At 46.1% G+C, this 12,884-nt stretch overlaps 1 protein-coding gene across 6 annotated transcripts in view; it reads left to right on the forward strand.

Annotated features, from left to right (window-relative positions):
- The first annotated feature begins 560 nt into the window (after nucleotides 1-560).
- tfg (trafficking from ER to golgi regulator) overlaps nucleotides 561-12,884 on the forward strand; it is a 146,324-nt gene continuing 134,000 nt past the window's right edge. For all 6 annotated transcript variants that reach the window (XM_038801789.1, XM_038801791.1, XM_038801792.1 and 3 more), the window contains exon 1: nucleotides 561-671. The gene's annotated coding sequence lies outside the window, so the exon portion shown is untranslated. The remainder of the gene's footprint in view (nucleotides 672-12,884) is intronic.

Below are 12,884 nucleotides of genomic sequence, written 5' to 3' on the forward strand. Positions count from 1 at the left end.
ATGTTAAATTGCCCTTAGGGTTACAGGGATAGGGTGGAGGTATGGGCTTAAAAAGAATGTTCTTTGCAAGGGCTGGTGCAGACTTGATGGGCCAAACAGCCTCCTTCTGCACTCTAAATTCCCATGATTCCCATAGAAATGACTGCCTGTTGGAGTTAGATGCACCGCTCACAATCCTCACTTGCTAAACTAGGCAGACCATAATTCAGATTGCCCCCTCAGCACAAAAGCATCTTTCTATAGAATGGGGATTAATTTAGAACAGGTATAATAAAGATATATTAATGCTGCAGTTGTCAGATAGGGACCCAAGTTCGATTCCCGGCTTGGGTCACTGTCTGCGGAGCCTGCACGTTCTCCCCGTGTCTGCGTGGGTTTCCTCCGGGTGCTCTTGTTTCCTCCCACAGTCCAAAGGTGTGCATGTTAGGTGGTATGGCCATGATAAATTGCCCCTCAGGACGGGGGATTTGGCCGAGGTAGTTTGGTTGTTAAAAAGGTCGGTGCAGACCCGATGGGCTGAATGGCCTCCCTCTGACTGGGGCAGGCCAGGCTCCGTGTGTGCGCACGCGCACTGCGCTTTGCCACGTCCAGCCGGAGGGGCGGGATTTCCCGTTTGAGGGGAAACAGTCCGAGGGACAGGCACCGAGCTCGCTTCAAACCTCCTGCCACAGGTCTGTAGGCAGACATTTGTATGTGTATCTGTGTTAGTTTTGAAAAGCCACCAGGCCACCCAAGCGGCTGACTCGGGTATGGGCCGGGCGGCCAGTGACAGAGCGAGGAGCGGGCTCCGGGCCTACTCCATCCCCGGGCCGGCGCCTCTCACCCAGTCAGACAGCTTCCGCTCACACTGCGCCATTCAGTCCCCTCTCCGGGGAGCTCCCGTTCAATACACCCGTTTGCCGTTTTATTTTTAACCGGGTAATTAACTAGCAGGAAATAAATCTGCGCCAGTGCGCATGCGTGTTACCGATTTGCGGGTGAGGGTCGGGGGATTTGAGGGTGAGGGGTGTGAGGGTGGGGGTATTTGCGGGTGAGGGTCAGGGGTTTTTGTGGGTGAGGGCAGGGGTATTTGCGGGTGAGGGTGGGAGTATTTGTGGGTGAGGGGTATTTGGGGTTGAGGGCATGGGGATTTGCGGGTGAGGGTGGGAGTATTTGTGGGTGAGGGGTATTTGGGGTTGAGGGCAGGGGGATTTGCGGGTGAGGGTAGGGGGATTTGCGGGTGGGGCATGTGAGGGCAGGGGATTTGCGAGTGAGGTCAGAGGTATTTGCGGGTGAGGCTCGGGGGTATTTGAGGATGAGGGTCAGGTGTATTTGAGGATGAGGGTCAGGTGTATTTGCGGGTGAGGGGTATTTGAGGGTGAGGGATATTTGAGGGTGAGGGTCAAGGGTATTTGAGGGTGAGGGTCGGGGTCTTTGCGGGTGAGGGCAGGGGGATTTGCGAGTGAGGTCAGGGGTATTTGAGGGTGAGGGTCAGATGGCTTTGCGGGTGAGGGTCGGGGGCTTTGCGGGTGAGGGCAGGGGGATTTGCGAGTGAGGTCAGGGGTATTTGAGGGTGAGGGTCAGATGGCTTTGCGGGTGAGGGCAGGGGGCTTTGTGGGTGAGGGTGGGGGATTTGCGGGTGGGTGCTGTGAGGGCAGGGGGATTTGAGAGCGGTGGGGTGAGGGCAGGGGGATTTGAGGGCGGTGGGGTGAGGGCAGGGGGTTTTGCGGTGGGGGGTGAGGGCAGGGGGATTTGCGGGTGGTGGGGTGAGGGCAGGGGGTTTTGCGGTGGGGGGTGAGGGCAGGGGGATTTGCGAGTGAGGGCAGGGGATTTGTGGGTGAGGGTAGGGGGATGTGCAGGTGAGGGCAGGGAAATTTGCAGGTGGGGGGTAAGGGCAGGGGGATTTGCGGTGGGGGGGTGAGGGCAGGGGGATTTGCGGGTGAGGGCAGGGGGATTTGCGGGTGAGGGCAGGGGGATTTGCAGGTGAGGGTCAGGGGTATTTGCGGGTGAGGGCAGGTGAATTTGCGGGTTGGGGGTGAGGGCGGGGGGATTGCGGGTGAGAACAGGGGTATTTGCGGGTGGGGCTGCTACGGCAGAGGGCGTTGCGGTGGGGGCTGTGAGGGCATGGGGATTTTACTGATGGGGAGTTGTGGGAGAGGATTTGTGGGTGGGGGCTGTGAGGGCTTGGGGATTCGTGGGTGGGGAGGTTGGGGCAGGGTTATTTGTGGCTGGGGGCTGTGAGGGGAGGGGGATTTTTGGGGGTTGTAGGGGGACGGGGAGTTGTGGGTGGGGGCTGTGAGGGTTTGGGGATTTGCAGGTAGTGGCAGGGGGATTTGAATGTGGGGGCTATGAGGGCAAGGGGATTTGCGGCGAAGGACTGGGAGATTTGCGGGTGGGGGGTGAGCGTGGAGCAGGTGAGGGCAAGGGGATTTGCGGCGGTGAGGACAGGGGGATTTGCAGCTGGGGTGAGGGCAGTGGGATATGCAGGTGGCGGGTGAGGGCAGAGGGATTTGTGGGTGGGGTGTAAGCGTGGAGCAGGTGAGGGCAGGGTGATTTGCGGGGGTGATGGCAGGGTGATATGCGGGGGTGAGGGCAGGGTGATTTGCAGGTGGGGTGAGGGCAGTGGGATTGGCAGGTGGCGGGTGAGGGCAGAGGGATGTGCGGGTGGGGGGGTGAGATTTGCGGGGGCTGGTGGGGGCAGGGGAGTTGCGGGGCTGGTGGGCCAGGGATTTGCAGCTTGGAGCAGTGTTCAATAGAAATGGGGCAAAACTAGTGATTCAAAACTCTCTTTAACAAGAATTAGAGAATAGTTTGTACGTTGTTTTCCACAATATTGCATTTCACTTTATTGGTTATACAATTTTTGAAGTGCTGGGTGCAATTAAATATGAATGTCTGACCAACTGACAATTCTGGGTATTTGATGACGTTGGGTAAGATGAATCAAAAGTGTATTTGAGGGGTCACTTGCAGTTTGACTTTTATCTAATTTAAACCTATATTCTTGCTGCTTAGACCTCCAGGAGTCCCTTTGAATTAATGTGAGCCCTGTTCTTTGAGACGGTCTAAACAATGTTTATTAACTGCCCTTGACCAGAATATCAAATATTCGAGACTTTTCAATTCTAATTAATATACTGCCTTTTCCCAAAATAGCCAACTGCACATGACTCAGATAAGCATAGTGATATGATGGTAATTCTATATGTGGGAATATAGAGAGATTTATTTTCTTTGGGAATGGTAGCTGGAGAAACTTAAGAATTTTGACTCTGGTGCATTTTTCAAAATTTTGGGACATATTTTTCATTTGTATTTTTTTGATAGAATATAATCTGTCTTACATGTGCATGCAGATCCATATAGCATATATACTCCTTTATGACTCTTGGATCTTTGTGTAGCACCACTCTAAGCATAGAATTATCTATTGGTAATATTGTTGGCACATACCCCAACTATTTTGACACTGTTGTTAACTCATTTATTATGAAGGAGTGACACCTTTGTTAAAATTGTGGACAAAGGAGTGGAACATGAATGTATTCTTTATGCCCACGTCTCAACGTGAATCAACAGTATTGAAAAAATAGCTGTTGGTTACATACAGTAACTGTCACAGAGCCTAACGTTTCATCAGATAATGGCTGACTATGTTGCCTTGACTTTGAGTTATTTGCTGAGTTGCGTTCTTCCAACTAGGATCTGAAGCTTTACTGCAGATGTGCATAGGATTTGATCATAATGGATATTAGCTATAGGTAAACAAACATAAGTGTTTGTATGTACGTGACACATACAATATAAAGAACTGAACATGTTGCCATATTTAGTCTGTGCTTGAGCCTCCAAGAGACTGAGTATGTTCAGTACGTATCAAAAACTTTTCAATCTATTAGTCATATCCAAATTTTTGGACCATGTTTCGTGAAATTTCAGGGTCCACATATCATAGAATATGCAATGCAGAAAGAGGCCATTTAGCCCATCAAGTCTAAACCGGACCCTGAAAGAACACCCTACCTAAGCCCACACCTCAGCAACCTCACCTAACATTTGGACGCCACGGGGAACTGTGGGAGGAAATTGGAGCACTTGGAGGAAACCCACGCAGACACGGGGAGAATGTGCAGACTCCGCACAGACAGTGACCCAAGCCGGGAATCGAACCTGGGTCCCTGGCGCTGTGAAGCAACAGTGTGCTACCATGCTGCCCCATCTTGTTTAAACCCATGTTCCTATTAGTTTTACATATACTTCCAGTTGTTGATAATAGATTGTCATACTTTAAGGGGCGATGGTGGTGTACTGGTAATGTTGCAGGGCTAGTAATCTAGAGGCCCAGGCAAATGCTGTCGAGACATGAGTTCAAATACCACATGGCAACTGTGAAATTTAAACACATCTATATTGTAAAGCTACCCTAACATTAAATTATGTTAAAAAACCCTATCTGGTTCATATCCTTTAGGGAAGAAAATTTTCCATCCCAACTGCTCTTGCCTACATGTGACTCCAGATGCACAGCAATGTGGTTTATTTTTAACTGCCCTGAGATGGCCTAGCAAGCCACTTCAAGGACAATTTGCAATAGGCAACAAATGCTGCCTTGCCAGCGGCCCTGCATCCTGTGAATGAATAAAGATAAAAAGAATTTTGGGATTTAATCCCCAGTGAAACAACATGAGTCTTTTCAATACTGTAGGATATGCAGAATTAAAACATATCAGCAAATGATCACAAATGGGAATGAGTTGCACTCCAGCCTAACTTTACCCTCTTGCATCCCTGAACAGCCTTCCTACGCCCTAGCCAAACTTCAAAGCTACACTGTCATTATGACATCAGCCATTAAGATGTTGCCATTGTGTTTCTGCAGACTGAAGATTATAGTTGAAGTTGAAACTAGAAGGATAATTTGAATTTCTTCTCTTTTCTGTTGTGTTGAATGTACCTCAGGACAGAAAATACAAACTGCAAAGTTCCTATGTTTGATATCAATGCTGTTTTGCAGTAGGATGAACACCTTGGACTGCAGTGATGGGACTTAGGTTTTCCAGCCTTCCTCGTGTTTTAAGATGTCACAAGGTTGTCAGGAATTTCAGTGGCTGTTATTTTTTCATATTTTGGAAAGTTTGTTCCTTGAGAAGGAGCAAACTTCCTTTTAATATAGTTTTTCATGTCCTCAATATACAAAGCATTTCACAACTGAAGGATCACTTCTGTGCATTAGTCATGGCTCAATTGGTAGCACTCTTTCTTGCCTCTTAGTCAGCAGTCAAACTCCCACTCCAGGACTTGGTGTAGGAATCAAGACTGGTGTTCCAGTGCAATACAAATGGAATACTGCACCATCAGAGGTGTAGGCATTTGGGTGAGATGTTGAACTGAGGACCTGTTTACCCTTGCAAATGGATGTAAAAAAATTCCATGGCACCATTTCGAAGAAGAGCAGGTGCCATGGGCAAAATTTATCCCTCGATCAAGACCACAAAATCAGAATGACGTTTGTGGGAACTTGCTAGTTCCAAATTGGCTGCCCCATTTGCAACATTGCAACAATGACTACATTTCAAAAAGCACCTACTTAATTGTAAAATGCTTTAGGATATTTTGTGGTCATGCTATATGAATGCAAACATTTCCATATTACAGCTGCTTAGGCATACAAGTACTTCAACTTTTTGAAGCATTTTTATTGCATAAATCCTGAGGGGCGATTTTCAAAAAATTCATTTACGGGATGTGGGCATCATTGGTTAAGCCAGCATTTATTGCCCATCCCTAGTTTCCCTTCAGAAGGTGGTGGTGAACTGCCTTCTTGAATGGCCGCAGTCCCTGAGGTGTAGGTACACCCACTGTGCTATTAGTGAGGGAGTTCCAGAATTTTGACCCAGCGACCGTGAAGGAACGGCGGTATACTTACAAGTGGGGGTGTTGAGTGACTTGGACGGGAACCTCCAGTTGGTGGGGTTCTCAGGTACCTGCTGCTCTTGGCCTTCTAGATGGTAATGGTCGTGGGTTTGGAAGGTGCTGCCGAAGGAACTTTGTAAGAAGTCCTACAATACCAGGTTAAAGTCCAACATGTTTGTTTCAAACACTAGCTTTTGGAGCACTGCTCCTTCCTCAGATGAATGAAGAGGTATGTCCCAGAAACATATATATGTCTGGAACATACCTCTTCATTCACCTGAGGAAGGAGCAGTGCTCCGCAAGCTAGTGTTTGAAATAAACATGTTGGACTTTAACCTGGTGTTGTAAGACTTCTTACTGTGCTCACCCCAGTCCAACGCCGGCATCTCCACATTAAGGAACTTTGGTGAGTTACTGCAGTGCATCCTGTAGATGATACACAGCGGCCACTGTTCGTCGGTGGTGAAGGGATTGAATGTTTGTGGAAGGGATAGCAATCAAACAAGCTACTTTGCCCTGGATTTCTCAAGTGTAACCACAACAGTTTGATACTTTAGGCATCATAATAAGCTGATAAACTTTGTTTACAGGCAAAGCAGTTGTTTGCAATTTGGGTGAGGGGGGAAAATCAAGTCAGTTTGTGTTGTGAGAAATGTTGTTACCCCAACATGATTATGTTTTGATCAATATTTCATTGCCTTGATCATTACAATTTAATTGCAGATAATAATCTTGAATAATGGAAAAATAGATTTATATTTATTGTCATGTTTACTGAGGTACAGTGAAAAGTATTGTTCTGCGTACAGTCAGGGCAAATCATTCCATACATGAAAACATAGAACATATGATAAATACATGAGGATACATAATGAAAATATATAAACGTAGAGAGTGGGTGAAGTATACGGTATATAGTGCTACAACTGTAGAGAAGATGGGTAGAAAGATCAATTCAATCCATAAGATCAATTCAGACAAGAGGGTCATTCAGGAGTCTGGAATAGTGGGGAAGAAATTGTTTTTGAATACATTGGTACCTGTTCTCAAACGTTTGTATCTTCTGCCTGATGGAAGAGGTTGGAAGAGAGAATAGCCCAGGTGGGAGGGGTCTTGGGTTTGGGTATGGTAAAATCTGATAAAGGAAGATGAAAGAAGCTAAGTAAAACACTCCTGAATTGGATCCACATGCCATTTATTTTGTTTTTTTTTCTCATTGAACTGTTTCCCACTATTTGGCGTGAAGGTTAAATTTCAAACGATACCTGGCAGTTAGCTGTCAACTGGTGCATTCTCAATTGCAATACCTGCATCAGTCAGCGTCGTCTGCTCATACAATATAACATTGTTGGTTCCCCTGTATTCTTGTGATTGTCCTGATGAGTGCAAGATAATTTGCTTTGAGAAAATACCTTTTTTTGACATTGTAGATCTTTGCTAAGTTATCATTTGAGTGAAGGTCTTCCTTGGGTATGAGTTAATGTACATCAGTTATTTTGCTAGCAATGGAAAAGGAAGAATAAATAATCAAGGTTCTTCATACCTTGTCCAATTCTGACACAGATATGGAATCATAAATTGATAAAGCAGAGAGGGAGACTATCTAGCCCATCATGTCTGTATTGGCTGTTTAAAAACAGTCTCCAATTAGTCTCATTCCCATGGCTCTGTACTTTTTCCCTCTTCAAATAATTTTCTTTTGAAAGTTATCTTTGAACCCTTGTTTGCCTAAATGTTAGGAAGTGGACCGAGTGAACAACGTAAGAAAAAGTGCTTTTTCAGCATTAGTATGACATGATGGTAATAGAGTCAGAGTGCAACAACTACTTGCATTTGTATTTAATCTTGGAAAATGCCCAAAACACTTCACCGAAGCAGAAATGCTAATAGTCCTTTTTCAGAAATTGAGATTGACCAAAGGATTCGTCGAAGAGGGAAATTTTAAGGAAATTTGTATAGGCAGAGAGGGTGGGAGCTATTAACAATTGGATAAGTGAAGAGTATAGTCAGTATCTCATGGCATTGAAATCCAGTCAGACCATGAAATGGAAAGAACCATAATACAGGGCATCACCAAGACTGAAAAGAAATTGAACAAATTGGGAGTGGTGATTAAAAGTGCTAAATGCTTGTACTTTCAAGGATTATTGGAGGAAGGGAACAGTTAGAAAGAAGATTCTGGTCAATTTTGAAATTCTCAGAAAAGAACAAAGACCAATACAGCCTTCCAGCGCCTGTACCTGTCATGATATCACCCTTGGCCAAAACCCTTAGCACATCCTGGTGTCGTATCCCTCTATACCCATCCTATTCATGTATTTGTCGAGATGCCTTTTGAATGGCATTAATGTATCTGCTTGGATTGGATTTGTTTATTTTCACGTGTACTGGGGTACAGTGAAAAGTATTGTTCTGCGTGCAGCTCAGACAGATCATTCTGTATCTGTCTTTATATTTCCTGCTTGTGGTAGCACAGTGGTTAGCACTGTTGCTTATCAGCTCTAGGGTCCACATGCTGCTGTGCAGAGAGACCTGGGTGTGCTAGTGCATGAGTCGCAAAAAGTTGGTTTACAGGTGCAACAGATGATTAAGAAGGCAAATGGAGTTTTATTTTTCATTGCTAGAGGGATGGAGTTTAAGACTAGGGAGGTTATGCTGCAATTGTATTAGGTGTTATTGAGGCCACACCTGGAGTATTGTGTTCAGTTTTGGTCTCCTTTCCTGAGAAAGGACGTACTGGCGCTGGGGTGTGTGAAGAGGAGATTCACTAGGTTAATCCCAGAGTTGAAGGGTTGGATTACGAGGAGAGGTTGAGTAGACTGGGACTGTACTTGTTGGAATTTAGAAAGATGCGAGGGGATCGTATAGAAACATGTAAAATTATGAAGGGAATAGATAGGATAGATGCGGGCAGGTTGTTTCCACTAGCGGGTGAAAGCAGAACTAGGGGGCAGAGCCTCAAAATAAGGGGAAGTAGATTTAGGACTGATTTTAGGAGGAACTTTTTCACCCAAAGGGTTGTGAATCTATGGAATTCCTTGCCCAGTGAAGCAGTTGAGGCTCCTTCATTAAATGTTTTTAAGATAAAGGTAGATAGTTTTTTGAAGAATAAAGGGATTAAGGGTTATGGTGTTCAGGCCGGAAAGTGGAGCTGAGTCCACAAAAGATCAGCCATGATCTCATTGAATGGCGGAGCAGGCTCGTAGTTCTTATGTTCTTATGTTTGATTCCCGGCTTGGGTCACTGTCTGTGTGGAGTCTACACGTTCTCCCTGTGTCTGTGTGGGTTTCCTCCGGGTGCTTGGTTTTCTCCCACAAGTCCCGAAAGATTGTTAGGTAATTTGGACATTCTGAATTCTCCCTCCGTGTACCTGAAGAGGCGCCAGAGTGTGGCAACTAGGGGCTTTTCACAGTAATTTTGTTGGAGTGTTAATGTAAGCCTACTTGTGACAATAAAGATTATTTAACAAAAACATCCTCTGGTAGTGTGGCAACCAGAATTGTGCGCAATATTCCAAGAGCGCCTGTACCAAGGCTCTCTACAACTGTGAACGTCACCCAAGCACAACGCAACACCATCCACGCTCTCAAGACCAACCGCAACATCGTCATTAAACCAGCAGACAAAGGAGGGGTCACCGTCATACAGAACAGAACGGACTACTGCAAAGAAGTATACCGACAACTCAACAACCAGGAACACTACAGACAGTTACCCGCAGATCCAACCAAGGAACACATCCGCCAACTCAACAGACTGATCAAGACCTTGGGCCCAGACCTTCAGAGCACCCTACGTGCTCTCATCCCACGTAATCCCCGCATTGGCGATCTCTACTGCCTCCCGAAAATACACAAGGCCAACACACCAGGCCGTCCTATCGTTACAGGCAATGGGACCCTGTGTGAGAACCTCCCTGGCCACATCGAGGGCATCTTGAAACCCATCGTGCAAGGTACACCCAGCTTCTGTCGCGACACGACGGACTTCCTACAGAAACTCAGCACCCATGGACCAGTTGAACCAGGAATATTCCTCTTTACGATGGATGTCTCGGCACTCTACACCAGCATCCCCCATGATGACGGCATTGCTGTAACAGCCTCAGTCCTCAACACCGATAACTGCTAACCTCCAGACTCAATTCTGCAACTCATCCGCTTCATTCTAGATCACAACGTCTTAACCTTCGACAACAAATTCTTCATCCAGACGCACGGAACAGCCATGGGTACCAAATTCGCACCTCAATATGTCAACATCTTCATGCACAAGTTTGAACCAGACTTCCTCACTGCACAGGACCTTCAACCAAAGTTATACACCAGATACATCGATGACATTTTTTTCCTTTGGACCCACAGCGAAGAATCACTGAAACGACTACACGATGAGATCAATAAGTTCCATCCCACCATCAGACTCACCATGGACTATTCTCCAAATTCAGTTGCATTCTTGGACACACTCATCTCCATCAAGGACGGTCACCTCAGCACTTCACTTTACTGCAAGCCCACAGATGCTCCACTTCTCCAGCTTTCACCCGAAACACATTAAAGAAGCCACCCCCTATGGACAAGCCCTCCGTATACACAGGATCTGCTCAGACGAGGAGGAGCGTAACATGCTGAAAGATGCCCTCGTACAAACGGGATATGGCACTCGACTCATTGATCGACAGTTCCAACGCGCCACAGCAAAAAACCGCACCGACCTCCTCAGAAGACAAACACGGGACACAACTGACAGAGTACCCTTTGTCGTCCAGTACTTTCCTGGGGCGGAGAAACTACGACATCTTCTTCGCAGCCTTCAACACATCATCAATGAAGATGAACATCTTGCCAAGGTCATCCCCACACCCCCACTACTTGCCTTCAAACAACCGCGCAACCTCAAACAAACCATTGTTTGCAGCAAATTACCCAGCCTTCAGAACAGCGACCACGACACCACACAACCCTGCCAGGGCAATCTCTGCAAGACATGCCAGATCATTGACATGGATACCACCATTACACGTGGAAACACTACCTACCAGGTACGCGGCACATACTCGTGCGACTCGACCATTGTAGTCTACCTCATACGCTGCAGGAAAGTATGTCCCGAAGCGTGGTACATTGGCGAGACCATGCAGACACTGCGACAACGAATGAACGGGCATCGTGCGACAATCACCAGGCAGGAATGTTCCCTTCCAGTCGGGGAACATTTCAGCAGTCAAGGGCATTCAGCCTCTGATCTCCGGGTAAGCGTTCTCCAAGGCGGTCTTCAGGACACACGACAACGCAGAATTGCCGAGCAAAAACTTATAGCTAAATGCCGCACGCATGAGTGCAGCCTCAACCGGGATCTTGGATTCATGTCGCGTTACATTCACCCCCCACCATCTGGCCTGGACTTGCAAAATCCTACCAACTGTCCTGGTTTGAGACAATTCACACCTCTTTAACCTGGGATTACCTCCTATCTCTGGATCTGTAATGATTTGATTACCCGCAAATGCTCGCATTGTCTGGCATCTCTGACTTTGTCTATATATATGTTTCTGGAACATACCTCTCCATTCACCTGAAGAAGGAGCAGTGCTCCGAAAGCTAGAGATTTGAAACAAACCTGTTGGACTTTAACCTGGTGTTGGAAGACTTCTTACTGTGCTCTACAACTGTAGCATGGCTTGCCAGTTTTTATACTCAATGCCCTGTCCAATGAAGGCAAGCTTTCCATATACTTTCTTGACTACCTTGTCCATTTGTGTTGCCACTTTCAAAGACTCTGGACCTGTAGGCCCAGGTCTCTCTGACATTCTATATTCCTAAGAATTTAGCCATTTACTGTATATTTCTCCACTATGTTAGACCTACCGAAATGCATTATCTCACATTTGTCCGAATTGAACCCCATTTGCCATTTCTCTGCCTAAGTCTCCAACCTATCTATGTCCTGCTGAGTAAGAAACACTGGTTGATTTGAACCTAGTGGATGGCGAACGTGCAAATTAGGAGCAGGAGTAGGCCCCTTGAGTTTGCTGAACTGATTGTAACCTCAATTCCATGTTCCCTACCTCCGATAACTTTTCACCCCATGGTTATCAAGAAAGTGAGTAGAATGGTAGGTACATTTTGAGTGTTAGAGATATAAGAGGAGAGACCAGAAGATTACTGAGGTTGCATTTTTGATACAAATAACCAGTTTGTGGTAATTAATTTACTTAAATGTTTCTCACAACTCAAATTGTGACTGAATTTTGCTCTTCTGAACTGTAAAACTGTAGCAGAGATCAAAGTTGCAGGGTGGAAAAAAGGAAGGATTATCTTTTGAGAGATCTCAGCGTTTCTCTAGAAAGCCTAGGAGTGGTTGCAACTCCAGTGTTGGGGAATGGTGGAACTATGGCATTTTGCTTGTACTAAGGTAATTGACACAGATTTACTATTCATAAAGCAACCTGTTTTTTTTCTGGTACAGTTTCTACCCATCTGTTCCTGACTTATTATCTCTGGTTGAAATGTGGTTATTTCGGTGTTGAATGGTGTTGTTATTTCGGTGTCTGGTGAACCGAGCTGAGAGAGAGTTTTAGATGCAAAACTTGGGAACGAGTTGTGACCTGAGTTGGTTACGCTTAAGGCGCTAGAGACATGTGTTTTGATTGAGGAGTTTACAACCATAAGATCGTTGTGCAATGCGAAGGTACAACCTTGTCGGAAGTAAGGGGCAGACCCAAGGTACAGTACTCCAACCAAGTATTAATCTTCCAGTTTTTGATACGTATCACATGGGATCAGGGGTGAGCTGGCAAGGTGGATACAGAACTGGCTAGGTCATAGAAGGCAGAGAGTAGCAATGGAATGGTGCTTTTCTAATTGGAGGGCTGGGACTAGTGGTGTTCCGCAGGGATCAGTGCTGGGTCCTTTGCTGTTCGTAGTATATATAAATGATTTGGAGGAAAATGTAACTGGTCTGATTAGTAAATTTGCAGACGACATGAA

The sequence above is a fragment of the Scyliorhinus canicula genome, chromosome 7, assembly GCF_902713615.1.
Source record: "Scyliorhinus canicula chromosome 7, sScyCan1.1, whole genome shotgun sequence".
NCBI classification, from domain to species: Eukaryota; Metazoa; Chordata; class Chondrichthyes; order Carcharhiniformes; family Scyliorhinidae; genus Scyliorhinus; species Scyliorhinus canicula.